The 23,739-nt window shown below is 43.4% G+C and overlaps 1 pseudogene; it reads right to left on the reverse strand.

Annotated features, from left to right (window-relative positions):
* Positions 1 to 22,373: 22,373 nt before the first annotated feature.
* Positions 22,374 to 23,425, reverse strand: LOC118650697 (annotated as a pseudogene).
* Positions 23,426 to 23,739: the final 314 nt, after the last annotated feature.

Raw genomic sequence — 23,739 nt, forward strand, 5'->3', positions numbered from 1 at the left:
TGCCCCGTAGGGCCAGGAAGCCAAGCCATCCAGCCACCATTAGGCCTGCCTGCAGTATCTGCTGAGTTAGGTGAATCCCTCACCTGTAGCCACTCCACCTGAGCCCACACTCCAGGCTTTAAGGCCCATCTCAGTAGCCCTCCTACTCGTTGCAGCCCAGAGTGTGTGGGGGTTCCGCAGGGATGCAGAGGCATCTTTACTGCTCCCCTTCTACTCTTACCAACCGCCAGTGATGGTAGGGCATGGGCCTGACGCTCCAGCGCCAGCCATCTTCAGGGCTCCCAAGCAGGATACCAGGCTTTCTTCGTGGCATTCTTACTGGCTTTAAGTCTTTAGAGCTCAGACAGGGCTCTTTAAAACATGATACTCCAGTCAAAGTTTTCCGTTAATAAAAACCACTATTAGGAACCAGTCTTATAGAATATATGCAAAGAAATGTATTGCCATGACTTATTTAGCATTGCCAGATTTTGGAGGAATTACATAAGGAGAAAAACATATTGATCTGCTCTAAGATTTTCTGACTTTCCTTGCTAATTCCTTTTCATGGATTTATAACAAAACAGTAACTGTTGGCATAAAACCTTCTTTCTATGCATAACCATGCCTCAAACCTTCTATTCGAAACAGGCTTTTTCCAGCTTTACTACCCCTGACATGGGCATGGTTATGCAGGCCTGCAAGACAGTATACAGCCTGCCAACTGTTAGCTGTCTCTCAACAGAGACCAAAACCTGATGGGCACCTTTCCCCTCCCAGTTGGGCAGCTGCCCTCTTGGCAGCTAGACACCCTTTACTTTTGGGGGTCACCCCACACAGTCGCCTTCCAGGACAGCCAACATACATTCAAACCTGCAAAAGAATCAAAGGCTAATATAACATATCAATACAATGAAACATAATATTGGCATCATGGCCGCTTAAGGCAGCCAAATCTTCTGCTACTAAACATGTGATACTAAAGTCTATTCTTGACCTTTCTATACATTGTCTTTGTCTCTTTGGAGCCATGTCCATGAAGATGCAGGCATTATCTAAGTCTATTACACAGTATTGTGGGGGCTCCTGGTGGCAGGAGTGATTGCGAGCAATGTTACCAGCATCAGGCAGGTCGAGCACACCGTAACATTGATCTAGACGCTCCATTTGGTGATGAAGTCTTCCCTGATCACGGATGGGTTCACTGACCGGACGTGAGTGTGATGGACCCAGGTTGTGACGCCGTCTACCTTGAGAGTGGTGGGGGTCGTCAGCACCACAGTGTAGGGATCCTTTCAACGTGGCTCGAGGGTCTCCCGGCGGTACCTTCTGACGTAGACCCAATCTCCTGGTTTGTGCTGACGAGGAGTTGGGGTTGGGCCGGTCTCGTAGATGGCGCGGAGGTGTGGCCAAATGTCCTCGTGCGCCCTGTGGAGCCCTCTCAAGGAAAGAGATAGTTAAACAAAAGGGTTTTATAGGGGGTGGCCTGCCAAACACAATAGGAGAGCCACCCAGTCCCCACCAGTCTCCGAGTCAGATTCCTCCTCTCTTGGAGAACTTCAAAGTCCTGATGGCTTCTAGGTAACCCTGTTTATTAATTACAGTGCTCTGCTTTCTTGCCTTTCTACCAGTTCCATTTGTGGCAGAGCAGCAACCAGGCCTCTTTCAAGGGAGTGCGCTAGAAGGGGGTATCAGCCCCTCCTTTACTAGCAGCAACAGGTACCAAACCCTTTCAGTACATTTGACCAGCTTCATTTCCGCCCACCTTTACAGATTCTAAGGCCCACTGTCTTCCTTTAACCAGCAAGCCAAATGACACTGGCCTGTATTATTTAATTCAGCACAGGCAGGGGGAAGGGCCCATGAAATCTCTGCCCTGAGGGACTGTGAGCCCCAACCTTAAATGTCCAAATCAGACTAGAAAAGCCACAAATACCTTTTAAATCTATCCCAGAATTCCAAAATCCCAACCCAGCACAGAATATCACATAGCAAATCAACGTTCCCAGCAAACAAACAGACAGAGATGTTTACTAGTTAGGCTGGCTGATTCCACCTCTGACAGAGCAAGCGCCCTTGGGCGGCTGCTCAGGGCGCTTTGCTATCGGTCAGAGCACTCAGCCTTAAAGAAATCAAGCGTGTGCCTTTGTTTTTTTCCCCTGCAGACTTCCACACGAACAAATAATTATACCCAAGTAGACATACAAACATCAAATAAACATTTACACTTACACCCTTTCAGTGAACAAGTACTTTTACAGTCTTGGGATCTTGAGCAGATAACAGGAACACCGCCCAAGTCCCCTGATGGGGGCCTGACAGGAAAGATGTGGGGGCCTCCCTTTCCCACATCCCAGGACAGGATTCTTGACCTATGTCTCATCCAGATAGAAACAGTACTCATATTGAACAAGGAAATCAAGACTAAATAGACACAATAACTAGATACATTCCCCATTAAGAACTTCGAGGTGCATGCCACATTTATACCTCAAAATACCAACAAATCAGTTTCAGTTGTATCGAGATACAGAACAAGTCCCTGAACAGAGGCAGTAGAAAACTGCCTAGGAATGCTTCTTTTCTGCCTTTTTAAAAGATAGGCCAGATTCGAACCCTTAGCCAGTCCGAGTTTTGACTTCCCTCCAGAAATCTCAGAGATGGTGAATACCATCTAGAAGCCATTCCTCCAGATACAGGACAAGTCCCTTAGAGATCCTTGATAATCTACATCAGTAATCCATTCACACAATCCCCCAAAAGTTAAAGAGGAAGGAAAGAACTATTCAATGTCCTTCAAGAAGATTTCGGCAAAACAACAAAATCGACAGACTAAACACATTGGAAAACCAAGGCCAGAAGTTCCCTCTGACTTTTCAGGGGTACCAAGGAAGGAGAAGTTGGGCCGCGTCCAGCCCTTCTCAAAATCCACCACCAGTGACCAATCCCAGCTCACTGGTTACCATCCATTTAACATTTCTCTTTCCTCCCATCACACCAAAGCCATGCTTTCCAGGTAGCTAGAACTTTTAGCCTTAATTTTTAGGTGATTAGCAATACATAAGGGACACAGAAATTTCACTAGTTAAACAATTTTAAACAACAAAGATACATATTTAAGCAATAAGGACAGATCAATTTACAGAAACCAGTTTCTACCTGAAATAATCATACTTTACTTTAGAAATTGGATTACTGCTATCAGTCCCTTTTAAAGACTTTGACATAAAAATAAATCCAAGAGGCAAGCACACTTCCTGCCCCATAGATGATTTGAACTTAAAAGTTTTAAGTTTCCAGCCAATAAACCTGGCATAGCTGCTAAATTTCAAAATGGTCACAATTTTCCTGCTGGGGAAGTCAAGAAGCAAACCCATAGCCATTCACATGTAAACTTGACTATCAACTTCCTGATGGTCCTTGCCTCAGGGTGGGAAATTTCAAAAGAGCTACTTTAAATCGCCTTGGGAAACCAGGCTGTATTTCTTTGTCAGGTTCATCTCCGCCATTTTTAAGGCCAATACAGTCTCGGGTTTTTATTCTGTACACAGCAAAAGGTCAAGTTCAGCTCAAAACTATGCGCACTCGTTTTTAAACTGGCCTTTTCCCTTTACATGTGCACAGAAATCCCGGATGCATTAAAAAAAGATAAAGATGGCGAAGATGAGGCTAAGAAGTGGCCTTCTTGGGGAGTGACGTCCATATTGGATGGCCATGTGGGCTTCTTTCTTCCCTTCCCCCACATCCTGCTTTTGGGGAAGTTTCAGCAAATGACTCAGATGGCGTATTTTTCCCAAAGTCATGCTTAATAGATTACCTGCATGCTAGGGGAAGGGCATGTCTACCCCTCCGTCCACCAAAATAAACTTTTTAATGGCAAGAAAAGAGACCTTAAACTTTCAGAGCTTTAAATCTTAGGTAGCAAATTAAATACTTAGCATTTTTCAAATCAATACTTTTACATTTAAGGATACATTTCAAATAAAATATAAGGCATTTTCAATTAATAGATTAACTTCTATCACCTAGACTTCATACTAGGCATACTCAGATAGCCACACAATGGAGGGGAGAGGGCAGGCCCCCTCCCTCCACACTCACACACTTTCACCAGACATTCATTCAGAGTTTAAACAATCCATTCAATTCCTAACAACTTCCCAACTCCTGAGGGAGCTCTAAAGCCTCCCCCAATCTCCTTGAAATGATCAATCACAATACCCAAAAGAGCAGTCTGAGTCCATCCCATAAGGTCCGTCCAGTAAGTCCACAGAAAAAACATACAAACACAGAAAACTAAGAGGGCCCGAAGATACAGCCTTCCAACTCCATGGAAGCAAAAACCGAAAGCTAGACGATGGCTGCGCACCAACCAGCGGGAGCGACCCGCCTCGTCTCAGATTGAGGGGTTTCTACAGACCTTCCGACTCCGTGGAAGCCAAACCACACCCCTCCAGATGGAGGATCGAGGCGTCCCCCGACTCCTCCCACCCTTGATCCCCCAGTGCGTTCACTTCGATCATTACGGGAATTTACAGATTTCAGAAACGAGCTCGCACAGAACAGAACACACAACAACACAGACACCTACCGCGCTCAGTCAGACTCTCCGGATCGGGGTCCCTCGATGGTTTTGGGAATCCCGGACGAGCCCCCAAATGTTATGCCCAGATTTCAGGATCCCCAAAAGACCACACCAGGGAGCCAGCCGAGTCCGATGCAAAAGCAGAGAGTCTTTATTCGAACTAGTTCGGCTCCCCGACCACACTCACCGACCCAACGGTAAGCCAAGTGGCAGAGAGTGGGCTAGCCCGGTGGGAAGGAGTTTTATAGGGGGGTGGAGTAAGGGGAGGAGAGGTGACCGTGGGCCCTGCCGATTGGCCAGGCGCAAGTCGGGTCCCGCCACACAAGATGTGGTCATATCCATGGCGCGCACCTCCCTTGACCGTCACTGGCTAGTTCAAAGAAATCCTGGGTGTGGCTAGCAGAGGCCTGGGCTTCCGGGAAGAAGCCCTGCCGAGCACATGGCTGCTAGGGTAAGATGGAGGGCATAGCCCTTGCCCTTTCAAAAGCTCATTCACTAAAAGCCAAAATGTTTTTTGGAACATTTAAGCAGGTCATAAGATTAAACAATGAACACTTTTAACTACTGAGCACTCACATCTCTTTCAATAAATGGTTTAGGACAGGGGTGGGGCAACCCCTGGCATGCGTGCCAAACATGGCACGCCAGTATCTTTTGCTGGCACGCAAAACCCTCTCTTATAATCTTCCATTTACAATTTTTTTCTTAGTATCGACTTTTTTATTTTTCAGATAATTTCAGTGTAGGTGCATCTTAGATAAATAAATAAATTTACATAACAAGTTATCTTAAAGACCATAGACATGGATTGACGAGAGAGGGGAAGAGCAATTTCTATGCCTCTGCCTTAACTCTCCCTGCCTTCCTAGATCCAACCAGTGTTTTGGTTTCATCCACATACGCTTGTGAATCTTTGCTCTTTGTGATGAATTTTGTTAAGTCTCATAATAGGAGTAGCCTGATGGTTGAAAGTAGTAGCTTGTGCATATCTCTGAAAGTCACGAAATATAAACCTGATATAAAATCTCTGTCATCAGTGATGCAGCAGCAAAAGTCCCATTGATATTATCAAACGGAGTCACATAAAGTTTTCTGTCGGACTATCAGTGTACATGCATACATTAAAAAACAAATGTATTTTTCATCATCATATACTGTGTTTTTGTCGCTCGAATGAATTTTATTATTTCTTCAAGGTTCTTCACATACATACACCTTAAGAGATATCAAGGAGGCGTAACATGTTCTCAAAAAATTAGGGTTGGCATGCAGAAGAATTTTGAGTCAGAGATTTTGCTGGTTTTGGCACGCACTCACGAAAAGGTTTCCCACCCCTGGGTTAGGAAATGGATTGCAGCAGCTTCCTCTTTCTCCTCCTTTGCATTTTCTGAATCACAAGTCAAAAGTGTTGGAGTTTAAAGAATGCACTGGGTTTGCAGAGGGAAGGAGAGAGGAAAAGAAGGAAGGACAACAGTGAGAAGAATGACATTTTGCCTGAAGAGGGTATCAATAGGAAAGACTTTCCCTCCACCTCTATAGGTTCAATAGCTGGGTCTATGATATACACTGGCAACAGGCAGATGAACAAGAGAAAAGGTAAACACATTTATTAATTTCTAATATTAGGAGCACTTAGAAAAAATAGTACTCCCAAAAGCAGTGAAATTTGAGAATTTACATTTCATCTCAATAGGGGAATGGGAAGGAGGATTAGGCCTCTCAGGTGAAAGTAAATGATTTTATTTATTTATTTATTTATTTTTTAGAGTTTAAAGTGGAAGAGTTTATCAGTGAAGCAGAGAAAAGGCTACTCCACAGACAGAGCAGCCAAGAGTAAATGATTCTGAAAAAAGATGAATGAGCCCTTAGAAAAATAGATAGAGATATGATGGTTTGCAACCAAGTGTACCAAGATGCAGTGTGTTCTGGACTTCTAGTCTCCTCCCCATTTGCATGTTTTTTTAAAAATATATTTTATTGATTTTTTATAGAGAGGAAGGGAGAGGGATAGAGGGTCAGAAACATCGATGAGAGAGAAACATCGATCAGCTGCCTCCTGCACACTCCCCACTGGGGATGTGCCCGCAACCAAGGTACATGCCCTTGACGGAATCGAACCTGAGACCCTTCAGTCACAGGCTGATGCTCTATCCACTGAACCAAACTAGGTAGGGCCCCATTTGCATGTTGGAAACAAGGTTGCGGCTACATCCAGTTTCCAGCCAGCAGAAAAAACAGTAAATTGGGCACACGTGGTCTATTAAGGGAAGGACACTGCACTTAAAAAATAAATAAATAAAAAATTATATATATATATATATATGTATATTTCAGAGAGAAAGGGAGAGGGAGAGAGAATAGAAACATCAATGATGAGAGAGAATCATTGGTCGGCTGCCTCCTGCACAACCCCTACTGGGGATTGAGCCCACAACTGGGGCATGTACCCTTCCTTGATCAGAATCGGGCATGTGCCCTTCACTCTCAGGCCAATGTTCTATCCACTGAGCCAAACCAGCTAGGGCGACACTGCACTTTTAATGTCTGCTCACTTGGGGAGAACCTACCCATATAACCATAGCTAATGACAATAGAGGGAGAAACAGTCTGTCTGGCTGCTACGAGTCTGCTGTAGTCTTCTTCCCTGGGAGATGGATTTTAAAAATATAGTTGACAACTTCTCCACAGGGAGCTTTTACTATTTTTCTATTATTTGAAAGAGTTTGTATGGTTGCAGTGATCTCTTCCTTAATGGTTAATACAACTTACATGCAAAATCTTAAGGGTCTAGTATTTTTTTCCATGGGAATTTTTTTTTTTTAAATATATTTTATTGATTTTTTACAGAGAGGAAGGGAGAGGGATAGAGAGTTAGAAACATCGATCAGCTGCTTCCTGTACACCCCAAACTGGGGATGTGACTGCAACCAAGGTACATGCCCTTGACCGGAATCGAACCTGGGACCTTTCAGTCCGCAGGCCAATGCTCTATCCACTGAGCCAAACCGGTCAGGGCTGGGAAATATTTTTTTTTTTTAAATATATTTTATTGATTTTTTACAGAGAGGAAGGGAGAGGGATAGAGAGCCAGAAACATCGAAGAGAGAGACACATCGATCAGCTGCCTCCTGCATGCCCCCCATGGGGTATGTGCCTGCAACCAAGGTACATGCCCCTGACCGGAATCGAACCTGGGACCCTTCAGTCCACAGGCCGACGCTCTATCCACTGAGCCAAACCGGTTCTGGCGGGAAATATTTTTAATGTATGACTGAAGCACTTCACTGTGATAGAACTATTTAGGCTTTTCATTATTTCTCGAGTAAGTTTTGGTAGGTTATATTTTTTTCCTAAAAATTTGGCAGTTTGATTTAAATTTTAAATTCATTAGCATGAAGTTATTTGTATAATTACTATTTAATTATCTTTTAAATATTTGCCAAATCTGCTATTATATTCCCCTCATTTTTAATTCTACTATTATTTGTGGCTTTCCTCTTTTTCTTTTTTTCATCATTCTCACCAGAAGTTTATCAGTCTTCTCAAATAAACATCTTTTAGTTTTGTACATACTCTTTTTTTTTTTTTAAATATACTTTATTGATTTTTCACAGAGAGGAAGGGAGAGAGATAGTTAGAAACATCGATGAGAGAGAAACATCGATCAACCGCCTCCTGCACATCTCCCACTGGGGTTGTGCCCGCAACCCGGTACATGCCCTGACCAGAATCGAACCTGGGACCCTTCAGTCCGCAGGCTGACGCTCTATCCACTGAGCCAAACCGGTTTCGGCTTGTACATACTCTTAATTATGTCTTTGCTTTCTAGTTTATTTTCTGCTTTTATCTCATTTCCTTTCCTCTACTTTTTTCAGTTATTCTTTTTTTTAACTTCATAAACTTACAAATTTCCTGCTTTTCTTATTTCCTAATATAAATGTTTAAAACTAAAAAAATTTTTTTTCTACATGCTGCTTTAGATGCATTCTAAAAGTTTTGATATTTGGTATTTTCATTACCACTTGGTTTAAGATTTCTTAATGTTTATCATAATTTCTGCGTAGTCTCACAGGTTAGTTAATGGTGCACTTTTATGTCACAAATAAATTTTAAGTTACCTTTTTTGGTTGCTGTTATTTGTTTTTTTTGTTAATCCTCACCTGCGGATATTCTTTTCATTGATTTTTAGAGAAAGTGGAAGGGAGGGGGAGGGAGAGAGAGAGAAGAGAAACATTGATGTGCTTGGCTGGTGTGGCTCAGTGGTTGAGTGTCCACCTATGAAACAGGAGGTGATAGTTCCATTCTTGGTCAGATTTGATACCCATATATGGGTTTGATCCCCATAGGGGCATGCAGGAGGAAGCCCATCAAAAACTCTCATCATTGATGTTTCTATCTCTCTCCCTCTTCCTTCCTCTCTGAAATCAATAAAAATATATTTTTAAAAAAGAGAAACATCAATGTGAGGGAGACACATCAATTGGTTGCCTTTCCTCGGGGCTGGGAATTGAACCTGCAACCCAAGTACATGCCCTGGACTGGGAATCAAACCCACAACCCTTAGGTCCATGGCGGTCACTCCAACTTATGGAGAAAATAAGACATTTGGGCGGGGGGGGGGGGGGGGGAAGGAGAGGCTAGCAATATGAATCTGTGCCAGTAACTTAATGTACATTCTTGATAGCCTATAATTAAGTCACTGACCCTTTCTCCACAATCTGGTCTAGGAAGACCTGTTTTCCTAATTACTTGCATTTTACAAAGCTCCAGGGGATGCCACTGACACCACCCAGAGCAGGCCTTTAGATACAATCTAACTTCCCCATTAAACTGGCCCAGGAGGGTCTGTGGAAGCCCACCACAAAAGCCTGGCAGTTAGGAAACAGATAGAAAACAAAGAAATGGAAGGGTATAAAGAGAAAGCTTCCTCCATATTGGCTTACTCAGGATTTGGAGAACTGACCCCCTGATTCACTCTACTAGTACATGTGAAACATCTGAAAATAAATGGGTTTATCCTGGACCTCCAAGTACGCCTGTGTATTTTTCGGTCGCCTGGTAAATTCTGTAACACAACCACTGAACGACACTGGCTAGGGCTTTAAGTTTCCTTTCCATTTAACCGAATTAAAGTCAGAGACCATGGCCAGTAGAGCATTCTGAGTACGAGGCATTGTTACCCTTTTTTCGTATTCTAGCCCCTGTTCCTTGAACAAAACCTGTCCTTAACCCTTTCTTCCTGTTAGAAGAAGTTCCTATTTTCCTCTTACACCCAGCACTACCCCAACTGACATGCAGCATTTGCCTGAATCTAGAGGGAGTGGAGCATAGGCTCAAACTGAAACTCATGCATATAGGTAATATTTAGCTCCCTATATAGTGCATTGCTCCTAACACTAGCATTTATCAATGGCCCACTGTGTGCCAGGCACAATACTAAGAATCTTATATATATTACTAGAGGCCCAGTGCACGAATTCATGCACAGGTAGGGTCCCTAGGCCTGGATGGTGATTGGGGATGGGAGCCGTCTTATCCAGTCCTGATTGGGGCCAATGGGGCCAGGCTGGCTGGGGAGGGACTGTGGGAGGGCTCTAGGGCATGTCCAGCCCTCTTGCCCAATCCCCATCAGCAGGACCCCAGCAGCAAGCTAACGTACCGGTTGGAGTGTCTGCCCCCTGGTGGTCAGTGCGCATCATAGCGACTGGTTAAGTGGTCGACTTGAAAGAATAAAAGAATGTTACAGACTACACAGGCCCAGCTGCCAGGCCTAGCTGCCTGTTTTATCTCAACTCCCCAGGCTTCCCCCACTAGAGATAGGAACAGAGGGAATGACGCCCTCCCTAAGGCTGTTCCAGGAAATAGCCCCAACACAAAGAGCAGGCTGAGTAAACCGGGCTTCAATCAGCCGTTGAGATAAACAGGTTGTGAAAACACCAGGCAGGAATGATGAGTAAATCTCACGCCCTATCAAGACACAAACCAGGGGGAAACTAAGATGGCGGCATAGGTAAACACCAGGAAATTGTCGCCTCACACAACAATTGAAAATTACCGCAAAGGACAGAGCAAACATCATCCAGAACAACAGAAAGGCTGGCTGAGTGTAAATTCTACAACTAGAAGGAAAGAAAAGCACGCTGAGAGCCAAAGGCGCTGCGGAGGTGAAGTGCAGAGGTACGGCGGCTCGCGCGTGCGAGGAAAGGGGGTGGCACCTGAGGACGTGGCTGTCTTTTTGAATCACGAGCTCCCGACTGCTCTGAACTCCGGTTCCGGGAAGTCTCTGGGGACCCAGGACTCATACGGGGAGAAGCTGGTCTGTCCGGCAGCGGGCGAACTTGAAGGCGGCTTTCCCTCAGAGGTGCTTGCAGCAATTAGCGGGTCACTGAGACCCGCGACTCCGGGCAGAGAATCAGCCATAGCTCCTTGATCCGCCCTTTGATTCCCTGAGACCCCACCCCACCCAGGCTGCGGCAGAGGCTTTTGCATGTGAATGTACCTAACTGCAGCCGAGCCAAGCAGACCCGGAACTTCCAAGAGAAGGCCCAAGGCCCCGCAGTGGCTTGCATTGCTTCACAGCTGAGCCTCTTCGTGGCTCCTGCTGTGTGGCCTCAGGCAGAGGCTGAATTAGCACCTCCTTAGATCCAGGAGCCACTGTACCCAGTGGTCAGAGGGGGACCACCCAGACTGCAACTCCTCAGATCCATAAGGGACACACTCAGGGAGCAGACTCAGTGAGCACCAAAGCCCCACTGAAGCAAGTCTTGCCCCAGAAGGGTGTCTTCAGCACAGAAGTTCTCCCACTTTAGACACAGCTGATTCTCACAGCCAATTGGCCTGGAGGTCAATTCCTCCCAGTGATTCTACAACAACCAAGGCACCAAGAGTGCACCAAGAGTGTCCACCCCAGGTAACTGGGGAGGCTGAGCTACTGGGCCCTACAGGACACCTGGCGCGCAGGGCCACTCTATCAACACAGGGAAGCTGCCAAAATGCGGAGACAAAGAAACAGGTCACAAATGGCAGAAATGGAGGAAAGCAAAGGATTGGATATAGAGTTCAAGGCCACGTTTATAAGGTTTTTCAAGAATTTTATGGAAACCGCCGATAAATTTAATGAATCCCTCAATAAGTATAGTGAGACCATGGAGGACATGAAAAAGGACCAACTAGAAATTAAGCATACACTGACTGAAATAAAGAATAATTTACAGAGATCCAGCAGCAGACAAGAGGATCCCAAGAATCAAGTCAAAGATTTGAAATACAAAGAAAAAAAATACCCAACCGAAAAAGAAAAAAGAAAAGAGATTCCAAAAATATGAAGATAGTGTAAGGAACCTCTGGGACAACTTCAAGCGTACCAACATCAGAATTATAGGGGTACCAGAAGGAGAGAGAGGGCAAGATATTGAAAACCTTTTTGAAGAAATAATGACAGAAAACTTCCCCTACCTGGTGAAAGAAATGGACTTACAAGTCCAGGAAGTGCAGAGAACCCCAAACAAAAGGAATCCAAAGAGGACCACACCAAGACACATCATAATTAAAATGCCAAGAGCAAAAGATAAAGAGAGAATCTTAAAAGCAGCAAGAGAAAGACAGTCAGTTACCTACAAGGGAGTACCCATACGACTGTCAGCTGATTTCTCAACAGAAACCATGCAGGCCAGAAGAGACTGGCAAGAAATATTCAAAGTGATGAATAGCAAGAACCTGCAACCAAGATTACTTTATCCAGCAAAGCTATCATTCAGAATAGAAGGTCAGATAAAGAGCTTCATGGATAAGAAAAAGCTAAAGAGTTCATCACCACCAAACCAGCATTATATGAAATGCTGAAAGGTATCCTTTAAGAAGAGGAAGAAGAAAAAGGAACTTTTACCATTTGCCACAGCATGGATGGAACTGGAGAGCGGATAAATACCACATGATCTCACTCATTTGTGGAATATAATGAACAACATAAGCTGATGAACAAGGACTGATCCAGAGACGGAGAGGCATTGATTGGACTGTCGGGACTTGGAGGGAAGGTAGGGGAGGGTGGGGGTAAGGGGGAAAGATCAACCAAAGGACTTATATGCAAGCATATAGGCCTAATCAATGGACATGGACAACGGGGTGGTGAGGGCATGAGCGGGGTGGGGGTGGGGAGGTAGAGGGTAACGTGGGGACAAGGACACATATGTAATATCTTAATCAATAAAAAATATATTAATAAAAAAAAAAAGACACAAACCAGACCCCTTTGGAATTTCTTTGTTCCCCTCTTACCCTCCTGCATGCAACCCCTCCCTGATGTGTGATTTTTGGCTATAAATATCTGAAAGACTCTTTGCTCGGGGCCCAACTCCTCTGCTCCTGCGTGAGTTACGAGTTGAGCCCCAGCGCGCTGGAATAAAGCCTCTTGCTGTTTGCATCAAGAGACGTCTCCTGCTGTTGATTGGGGTCGCCGTCGATCTGTGGGACAGAGTGAGGGCCCCTCTTTGGGGGTCTCACAGACTGAATGGCTGGCTGATTGGTCGGACACTTAGCATACTACGCTTTTATTATATAGGATTTTATTTAATCGTCTCAACAAGACCATTATTAACCCTCATTTTGCAGAGAAGGAAATTGAGGGACCAAATAATTAAATAACTTTTCCTAAGGCACCCATCTGCAAGTGGTAGCACAAAGAGTGTTTGTCAGCCCCAGAGCCTATGCTTTGTGAACACTCACATGAGGTTTGTTGAACAAAGAATTTTCCCTTTCTGTAGTCAACAGCCGAAATGCCGTTTATTGCCACTGGGTCATGCATTCACTTAATACTCTATTATCACTTAACATAAAACATTTAACACTTGTTGAAAACACTCAGACATTTGAAATTATCTTCCTTTTGGACTATTTCAAGTCATCACTGAAGCAATATTATAAAAATTATAAAACTGCTGCTACCTATCTTTTAATATCAAATGTTTTGGTGTTACATGTTTTTCTGATACCAACAGACACCCTCTAACCACATTTCGTTTTTGTTTTTAAATTAAATCTTTATTGTTCAGATTATTACATTTGTCCCTCCTTTTTCCCCCCAAACTCCCCTCCTCCCAATTCCCATCCCACCCTCTGCCCTCACTCCCCACCCACTGTCCTCATCCATAGGTGCACGACTTTTGTCCAGTCTCTTCCTGCATCCCCCACACCCCTTTTCTCCCAAGAATAGTCAGTCCATTCCCTTTCTATGTCCCTGATTCTATTATAATCACCAGTTCGTTCTGTTCATCAGATTATTTATTCACTTGATTTTTAGATTCACTTGTTTTTTTGTTTGTTTGTTTGTTTTTTTAAATATATTTTATTGATTTTTTACAGAGAGGAAGGGAGAGAGATAGAGAGTTAGAAACATCGATGAGAGAGAAACATCAATCAGCTGCCTCCTGCACATCCCCCACTGGGGATATGCCCGCAACTCAGGTACATGCCCTTAACCGGAATTGAACCTGGGATCCTTCAGTCCGCAGGCCGACGCTCTATCCACTGAGCCAAACCGGTTTCGGTGATTCACTTGTTGATAGATGTGTATTTGTTGTTCATAATTTGTATCTTTACCTTTTTCTTCTTCTTCCTCTTCTTAAAGGATACCTTTCAGCATTTCATATAATACTGGTTTGGTGGTGATGAACTCCTTTAGCTTTTCCTTATCTGTGAAGCTCTTTATCTGACCTTCAATTCTGAATGATAGCCTTGCTAGATAAACTAATCTTGGTTGTAGGTTCTTGGTATTCATCACTTTGAATATTTCTTGCCATTCCCTTCTGGCCTGCAAAGTTTCTGTTGAGAAGTCAGCTGACAGTTGTATGGGTACTCCCTTGTAAGTAACTGACTTTCTTTTGCTGCTTTTAAGATTCTCTCTTTGTCTTTTGCTCTTGGCATTTTAATTATGATGTGTCTTGGTGTGGTCCTCTTTGGATTCCTTTTGTTTGGGGTTCTCTGTGCTTCCTGGACTTGTAAGTCTATTTCTTTCAGCAGGTAGGGGAAGTTTTCTGTCATTATTTCTTCAAATAGGTTTTCAATATCTTGCTCTCTCTCTTCTTCTGGAACCCCTATAATTCTGATGTTGGTAGGCTTGAAGCTGTCCCAGAGGCTCCTTACACTATCTTTGTATTTTCGGATTCTTTTTTCATTTTGCTTTTCTGGTTGGGTGTTTTTTGCTTCTTCGCATTTCAAATCTTTGACTTGATTCTTGCACTCCTCTGGTCTGCTGTTGGGAGTCTGTATAATATTCTTTATTTCAGTCAGTGTATGTTTAATTTCTAGTTGGTTCTTTTTCATATTCTCGAGGGTCTCACTAGATTTCTTGAGGATCTCACTACATTTATTGGCAGTTTCTAGAAAGTTCTTGAAAAACCTTAAAAGTGTGGTTTTGAACTCTATATTCAGTAGTTTGCTTTCCTCCATTTCTGTCATTTGTGTCCTGTTTCTTTGTCTCGGCATTTTTTATGCTTCACTGTGTTGATAGAGTGGCTTTCTGTGCTAAGTGTCCTATAGGGCCCGGTGGCTCAGCCTCCCCAATTACCTGAGGTAGACACTCTTGGTGTGCCCCTTTGTGGGCTTTGTGTACAGTCTTGTTGTAGTTAATCCTTGATTGTTGTAGGTAACACTGGGAGGATTTGACCTCCAGGCCAATTGGCTGTGAGAATCAGCTGTGTCTAAAGTGGGAGAACTTCTGTGCTGAAGACACCCTTATGGGGTAAGACTTGCTTCAGTGGGGCTTTGGTGCTCACTGAGTCTTCCCCCTGAGTGTGTCCCTTATGGATCTGCGGAGTTATAATTGGATGGTCCCCCTCTGACCACTGGATACACTGGCTCTTGGATCTAAGGAGGTGCTAATCTAGCCTCTGCCTGAGGCTACCCTGCAGAAGCCAGCTGTAAAGCAATGCAAGTTGCCCTGGGGCCTTGGGCAGCTGTAGTTTGTTAAGTAATTTTCAGATTACAAAGGGCTGGGCCTTTCATATGCAAAAGCCTCCGTGCACTGCTTGGGTGGGGCGGAGCCCCAGGGGATCAACTGGGAGGGTGGATCGAGAAGTATGGCTGCTCTCAGTCCTGTCCTCAGAGGCCCCGGCAATCGCTGCGTGTGCCTCCGAGAGAAAGCTGCCCTCGAGTTCCAAGCGTTGCCAGACAGTCCCATTTCTCCCATATGAGTCTGGGTCCCCAGAGACTCACCCGGAACCAGAGCTCAGAGGCTGAGACTCACTCCCGATTGAAAAAGACAATTGTGGCCTCAGCCACCAGCCCTCTCCGCATGCACCTCCACACCTTTGTATTTTACTTCCACACCGCACCTCCTCTGAGTCTCAGTATGCTTTTCTCTTTCCTTCTAGTTGTAGAATTTCCACTCAGCCAGCCTTCCTGTGGTTCCTGATGATGTCCGTTCTGTCTTTTAGTTGTATTTTTCATGTGGTTGTTCGAGGCAGCAATCTCCGGTGTTTACCTATGCCGCCATCTTGGTTTTCTCTCACATTTTTTTTTCTTAATGGTCCCTGTTAAAGCTCAGTGAATGTTCTAAATTAATTAAGATGATTTCCAATCTTATACAATAGTTACTTTTTGTTGTTTCTTCTTTCACATAACTTTTCTCTTTCCTCATGGTAGATGGCATTTTCCACAACCAATTCCACATATATTTAAGTTTTTTATTGCATATTTATGTACATGGGTATAAAAATTTAAAAATAAGAAAAGCTGAATACATATTATGGAGTATATTTTATTACTCATTTAGAAATATTTTTATTGATTTCAGAGAGAGAGAGAGAGAAAGGGAGAGGGAGAGAGAGAAATATCAATGATGAGAGAGAACATTGATTGGCTGACTCCTGCAAGCCCCCCACTGGGGATCAAGCCCACAATCTGGGCATGTGCCCTGACTGGAAATTGAACCCCAACCTCTTGGTTCATGAGTCAACACTCAACCACATAGCCACACCGGCTGGGGTTTATTACTCATTTTTAAAAGTTTGTAAGTTTTTTTGTTTTTTTTTTTGGTGTTCCCCTCTTGAATTTAATGATAGCAAGAAATATTTTAAATTAGCTTTTGATTTTAATTATCTACTAACTACACTACCATAAAATGAAAGAAAAACTTACACTTATATATAAGTTAAAATAATAGAGCTAGCCCTGTGCTGGTGTGGCTCAGTTGGTTGGTTGTTGCTGGTTTTGGGCACATCCGGGGTTGTGGGCTCGACTCCCAATACCAGGGGTGTGCAGGAGGCAGCCAATCAGTGTTTCCCACTCCTCACATCTCTCTCCCCCCTCTTTCTTCTCCCTTCCTCTTGTTCTAAAAATAAATAAAAATAATAGACCTAAAATGTTAATCATCTACATTTTTTATTGTGGTAATATATCTATATGGAGAGTGGCTACAGCGTTCACACAAGATCAAGACTCAGACTGACGTGTGGCAAAGCCAAATACACGTCCCAGCTTAGAGAGCAAAGCCCTCCCAGCACAATTATAGCCAAAAGGCTATGGCTGTAAGCTTGACCTTATAGTCTGACCCTGTAGTCCTAGGTAGCTAAGGGATGTGGGCTGGATGGAAGGGGGGATGCAGCAAGTGCTGCCAAAACAAGGTTTGATAGAGTTCAGAGAATGGCAACAACAGGAAAAAAGTAGATTTGAAATTCACAAGAACATTGTAAACATCTTGCCCTCGTTTTGCTTTGTGTGATCGGACTATAAAACAAAGCTTCAGCTTACAGGCTGGGTCACTGTTTCCTCATCCTCATCCCAACTGTATTCTCTTGTCTGTTTTCTTTAATCCTGTTATAGTAATAAGTTTAGTTAGTATAAGATAGCATAATCAAATTTCATTTTTTATTAGAGTGAATTTTAAACTTTACTTAGAAGAGGAACTTAATTTGTGTGTGTGTGTGTGTGAGAGAGACCCTGATAAGTAACTTGTAACACCCTGCATGTTAACTCCTGACAAATAACTTGTAACTCCTGATCAACAACTCCCTGCATGTTAACTCCTGATAAGTACCTTGTAACCCCCCTGCGTGTGTATCCTGATAAGCCCAGAAGGCCACCGGAGCACACTGATATGAGACACTGAAGAAGCCTGTTATAAGTAATAAGTTTAGTTAGCATAAGTAGACTCCATTTTGTATTAGCATAACTAGACCCCATTTTATTCTTAGACCAAAACTTGTAAACAACTCCAAAATAAGATGTATGTGTGTGACTGATAAGCTTTGAACATGTACACAACTTTCCTGCCTGAGGGTATCCCTAGATAACAGGGCGGCACCCGTGTATGGCCCCCAATAGGAGACACTGAAGACGCCCAGCTTCAAGGATTTAAGGAGAGCAAATCTGCTGCGGTTCAGACGCCTGCCTGACCTCTACAGACAAGGTGTTCTCCTTCCCCCTTGGAAACTGCCATTCCTGCTCTGCCTTTGAGCCCAGACTGTTAAGAGGCCTCTCTTCGAGTCAGAGACCGAGCTCCTGCCAGGGCGTATTTGACGACCTCCGTGTGTCTCTGTCAGCGAGTGTCTCCGGGTGGCCTGCCAAGGACTGAAACCCATCAGCTCTCTGGTAAATAAACCTGTGTGATTTCTTGCATTGTTTGTTCCCTGTGTCTTCTCTCTTCTTAGTTTTTGGTTAAGCTTGGCCGTATTAATTAATAGTCAGTACCCTTTGACGTCTGTATTGGTATATCCAAATGAGGCGCCTTGGGTCACCTGTGCATAAGTTCCCAAGAAGTGGAACAAGTCCTTCACTGCCCCTCCTCAGGTTCACCCCTGGCTGTGCTGGACGCGGTTCTCTCTCTCTCTCTCTCTCTCTCTCTCTCTCTCTCTCTCTCTATATATATATATATATATATATATATGACATAAAATTTACCATGGTAATTATTTTTAAGCATAAAATTCAGTGGCACTTACTACATTCACAGTGTTGTACAACTGATACTGGACACAATTGAGTCCAACGTATGAGTGTTTATTCCAATAATGCCAGCAGTATGGGGAGAGCAGTTGGTCAAGCTGGAAATTCTGCTCTCACTCCCCTCGCCAGTTGGCTGATTATATGTATATGCGTGAGGGAGAAGATAAGTGCAGCAGCTGCAAGCTGCAAGTGTGTGTAGCAAGGAAAGGGGAGGGAAGTCCAGCCTTTAGGAGCTCCAAGTTCTGAAACAAGGTAGTTAATCTTGTATGATGTTACAAACAGCTCAGCCTGTTCCTGGGACCAGAGAATAGTCAGCATTCCTGAGGCAAACTCCCGGAGAAGGTCAGGATGGGGCACAGCAACCAAATCAAAGCCTGTCCTGTCCTTGGTCTCTTCACAAAATGCATTTCTTTTCTGAGTAATGGACCCATCTAGGCATCTTATCTTTTTACAGCCTTGTTTCCTCCTCCAGTTTCCCAGGGTCTGTAAGAAAGCCTCTTATCTATAGTTAGTGAGGTGAATAATTATTAAACAACTGTGGCTCTACTCATATTACATGCCCTTTCCCCCTATCACAACTATCACCACTGTCCCTTTGTAGAACTTTCTCATCATTCCAAATTGAAACTCTTCACCTATTAAACAATAGCCTCTGATACACCCCTCATTTTTCTCCTGATAATCTCTATTATACTTTCTGTCTCTATAAATTTCTCTATTCTACATGCCTCATATAAGTGAAATCAGATATTTATCTTCTATGTCTGATTTATTTAAATTATTTATTGTATTTAAATAAAACCATTTATTTAAATGGTATTAAGTTTTATCCATGTTATAGCATGTGTCAGAATTTCATTCCTTTTAGAGGTGAAATAATATTCCATTGGGTATATACAACATTTTATTTAACCATTCATCTATTGATAGATACTTGGGTTGTTTCTATCTAACATGGATAGTGCTTCTATGAACATTGGTGTACAAGTTTCTATTTGAGTCCTTGCTTTCAATCCTCTTGGGTGTATTCCTAGGAGTAGAATTGCTGGATCATGTGAGAATTCTATGTTTAGCTTTTTGAGGAGCCTCCAAACTGTTTCCATAGCACTGCATCATGTTACATTCCCACCAGCAATGCACAAGGGTTTCAAGTTCTCCCCATCCTTATTTTCTGTTTTGTTCTCTATGATATGATAAGGTTATCCTAGTGGGTATGATGCGGTATCTCATTGTGACATAATCGTCTACATTTGAACTCTTGAGAGGCAAGGGAATTGAAATTAGGATTTAGCCTGGCCAGTGTTGCTCAGTGGTTGAGCATCAACCTATGAACCAGGAGGTCAGGGTTAGATTCCCAGGCAGGGCACATGCCTGAGTTTTGAGCCCGATCCCCAGTGTGAGGTATGCAGGAGGTAGCTGATCAATGATTCTCTTTCATCGTTATTATTTATCTCGCACTCCCTCTTCCTTCCTCTCTCTGAAATCAATAAAAACATTTAAAAAATCAAAGTAAAATAAAAGCAATTTATTTTTTTTTAAAGGAAATATTTGTAATGATGTGGGCAGGCTGAAGGCAAACCAGGAAAGGATGGGGGAGCTTCTCAGGGTTAGCAAGAGCCTGGAGAAGCCATAGCCCTTGGGCCTTAGAGGGCAAGGGGAGGAAATAGTTATTAGAACCCAAAGAATCTAGCTGGAGCTGGAAGAGAGGGCTGGCAGATAGGAATCATGGCCTCCAGAAAGAGACATAGTGACCAGCAGGTAGGGAGCCAGAGAAAGAAATACTTTAGACTTCCTCTCCTCGTGCTTTGAACTCTCTAGCAGTGCCCCCCAGTTGGCCAAATCCAATTGGAAATGACGTTAGGCACAGTAAGGACCCTCCAAGATGCCCATGTTCTAATCCCTAAAACTTGTGAATATGTTACTTTACAAAGCAAGAGACCTTACAGGTGTGATGAAGAATCTTGAGATGGGGAATGCCCAGGTGGACCCACTGTAATCATAAAGGTCCTTGAGAGTGAAAGAGAGGCAGGCGTGTCAGAGAAAGGGAGAGAGAAAGAGAGGGGGAAAGGAGGAGACTGAAGATGCTCTGCTGCTGAATTTGAAGACAGAGGCCAGGGCCATAAGCCAAGGCATGCAGATGGCACACTGAGCCCGATCCCCAGTGTGAGGTATGCAGGAAGTAGCCGATCAATGATTCTCTTTCATCGTTGATGTTTATCTCTCTCTCCCTTTTCCTTCCTCTCTCTGAAATCAATAAAAACATTTAAAAAATCAAAGTAAAATAAAAGCAATTTTTTTAAAGGAAATATTTGTAATGATGTGGGCAGGCTGAAGGCAAACCAGGAAAGGATGGGGGAGCTAGAAAAGCCAAATAAACAGATACAGCCAAGCCAACACATTGATCTTAGCCTAGTGAAACTCGTTTCAGACTTCTAACAAGTGTGTATTGTTTTAAGCCATTAAATTTGTGATAATTTGTTATAGCAGCATTACAAAACTAATACAGAAACCAAGGGCAAACCGACTGACGTAGACCATAATGACCCAATCCCATATACACAGAACACGGTGGAAAGGGACAGGGTATTGACCCATGGGGCAAACAAAAACTACACAGCACATTTCCCACACTTTTTTTTCCCCCCAAATGTCAACAAGTGAACTTTAATGAATAATTTTGGTAAAAGTGTTTTTGCACAGATACGCAAGTCTAAAGCATGTAAAAATGAACAAAAAGATTCTGTCTCTCCTTAAGAACTTCTTGGTACAGTTATGACTCAGTTTAACTTATCTATTTCAGAGCTTAAAAACCAAGAAACTAACACATTTTTGCAGTTAAACTTGAGCCACCTACATTTATTATCCTAACACTGGACATACTGTAATTTGTTACTCTTATTGATAGTTTTACCTTTTAAAAGTTTTCCTAGGAAAAAAATATAAGGAAAAAGTAACTATATATATTAGCGTCATTCTTTGAACATTATTTAGGAATAACACAGTCTTAAATATAGCTCAATTTTTAAAAACATTGACAAAATGCTGGAATGTTATTCTTATTTTCAGGATCTCTTTTTGAAAAATACATGAGTATTAAAAAAATAATTTTTTCCTGGCACTGGTAGGATGAACTACATCTATACTGTTCACAAATTCAACACACTATAGTGTCTGCTTTAAAAGAGATCAATACTAACAGGTAACATGAAAAAGAGAAGCGAACTTGTGGAGGTGCATTCATTCCAGTGTACTGTTAATCCCTCTCAGGTTTCACTAGCACATTACTAAAAACAGATATATATATATACCCTAATTTCACAGATATTTAACAATTTAACTTTCCCTACAGATATAAAGTATACTCACCTCTTTGACAGCTCTAGTCTTAACTGCAAAAAGTGCCCCAACACATTTTTTCATCACAGGTAGCTATATCAGTGTTTCTTAAGAGGGCCATTCCAAATACTGCAGAACCTGTAGCATTCCTGGCTCATTCACTAAAAGCCAGCAGGTTTCACAGTCACTGTGAAACATACCCATAACATTTCCATCTGCCCCTTGATGAGAACCACTGAGTTAGATCCAAGATTAATGTCAATTAAAACTTCATCACTTTCACAGAAAGTAACTGCTTCAAAATCTTCAGTAACAATGACAGAAGAACATTTTGTTAAAAACACATTTAATTAAATGTTATTTTGAAAAGATAAGCTGATTTCTTCAAATTTATGATGGTCTGAAAGGATCAGTTGCAATTCCTATTTATCCCCAAATGCACACATATATTTACAGGAAAATAACTGCTTATGTTCTGGCATATCTTACCCCACTTATCTTAGTATAAAAATATTTTTGTCTACTTTAATAAGATAAAAAAACATGTAGAGCTTCTTAATAAATTCCCTCACACTGATGTTCCTGAAAACTGTTGTTGTCTTTGCTCCAAAACTTGCTGATTTAATAGCTGTTGTTGTTTCTGTAAAAACTGCACCACTTCTGGGCTTCCTAATAATGACAATCTTTTTTCATTTAACACTTGCTCTAAAAGTGTAGGTCTTGCAGGATGATCCCCCAAAGCTCCTGTTCTTTGTTTAACAATTGAGAGAATGCTATCTGCACTTCCCTCCAGTTTGACGTTCCCCACACTGCCAGCTGGGGCGGCTCCACCGGAATTCAGGGCCTGGTCACTTTTCTTCTTTTTGTCCTTGTCCTTGTCCATCTTGTTGCGGTGTTTCTTGCACATCCACGGCTTGCGTTGCTTGGCCACCTGGCTCGTGGTTTCGCTGCAGCCCTCGTAAGTGCAGGTCTTGCACATGCTGCTCCCGCCGCTGGCCCGCCTCTGGGCTCCCCTGCTGCCGCCCTCGGGGGCCCCCCCCCCCCCCCGGAGTGGGATGAGGGCCCATCCCAACATCTTCATTTTAACTTAATTACCTCTTTAAACACCCTATTTCCAAATACAGTTATATTCTGAAGTTATGAGGGTTAGGGCTTCAACATGTGATTTTAGTGGAACACTATTCAGTCCATAACACAATGCCTTCTGGACAATCAAAAGTCATTAAGTAAGTGCCTCTGGTGGCACTTACATGACTCCAGGTCCTCCAAACTAGCCGTGCTCTCGCCTCCTGCCAGAGGGTCCCCAGTGTCCAGCAGGTCGGCTTCGTCCCCCCCGCTTCCTCCTCTCCATCCCCGCCACTTCACAAGGATACTTGGTAGGTTCACCCACCCCGGCACTGCCCCGCAGGGCAGGAGCCTGCCGCAGGGACGCATCACCAGGAAGGTGAACTGCGAGGCCCTAGCCTGGCCTTGGGCTGGAGCCAGGGCCCGCGCCCTCGGCAACGCCCGGCACCTCTGTGGTGCTGAGGCCCGGCGGGGGTCCACGACCCAGCTTTTCAGCACCCTCGGGTTCCAACGTCCCATTTTCCACACTTTTTACACCTCTTTTTAACGCATCCTTGGACAAATGAGAAATTTGTTCTGAGACACCCGAGACACACAAAGTCCCATTAACCACATTGTCATGGGATGATTTCAGTTCCGTCACACTCCCAACCTGAAACCAAAAATACTCTCTTTTTATTTTAAAAAGAGAAAGTGTATTGCTCGGCCAGCGTGGCTCAGTGGCTGAGCATCAACTTATGAACCAGATGGTCACGGTTTGATTCCCAGTCAGGGCACATGCCTGTGTTGTGGGCTCGGATCCCCAGCGTGGAGCGTGCAGGAGGCAGCCCATC

This window comes from Myotis myotis, unplaced genomic scaffold, assembly GCF_014108235.1.
Source record: "Myotis myotis isolate mMyoMyo1 unplaced genomic scaffold, mMyoMyo1.p scaffold_m19_p_3, whole genome shotgun sequence".
Lineage (NCBI taxonomy): Eukaryota > Metazoa > Chordata > Mammalia > Chiroptera > Vespertilionidae > Myotis > Myotis myotis.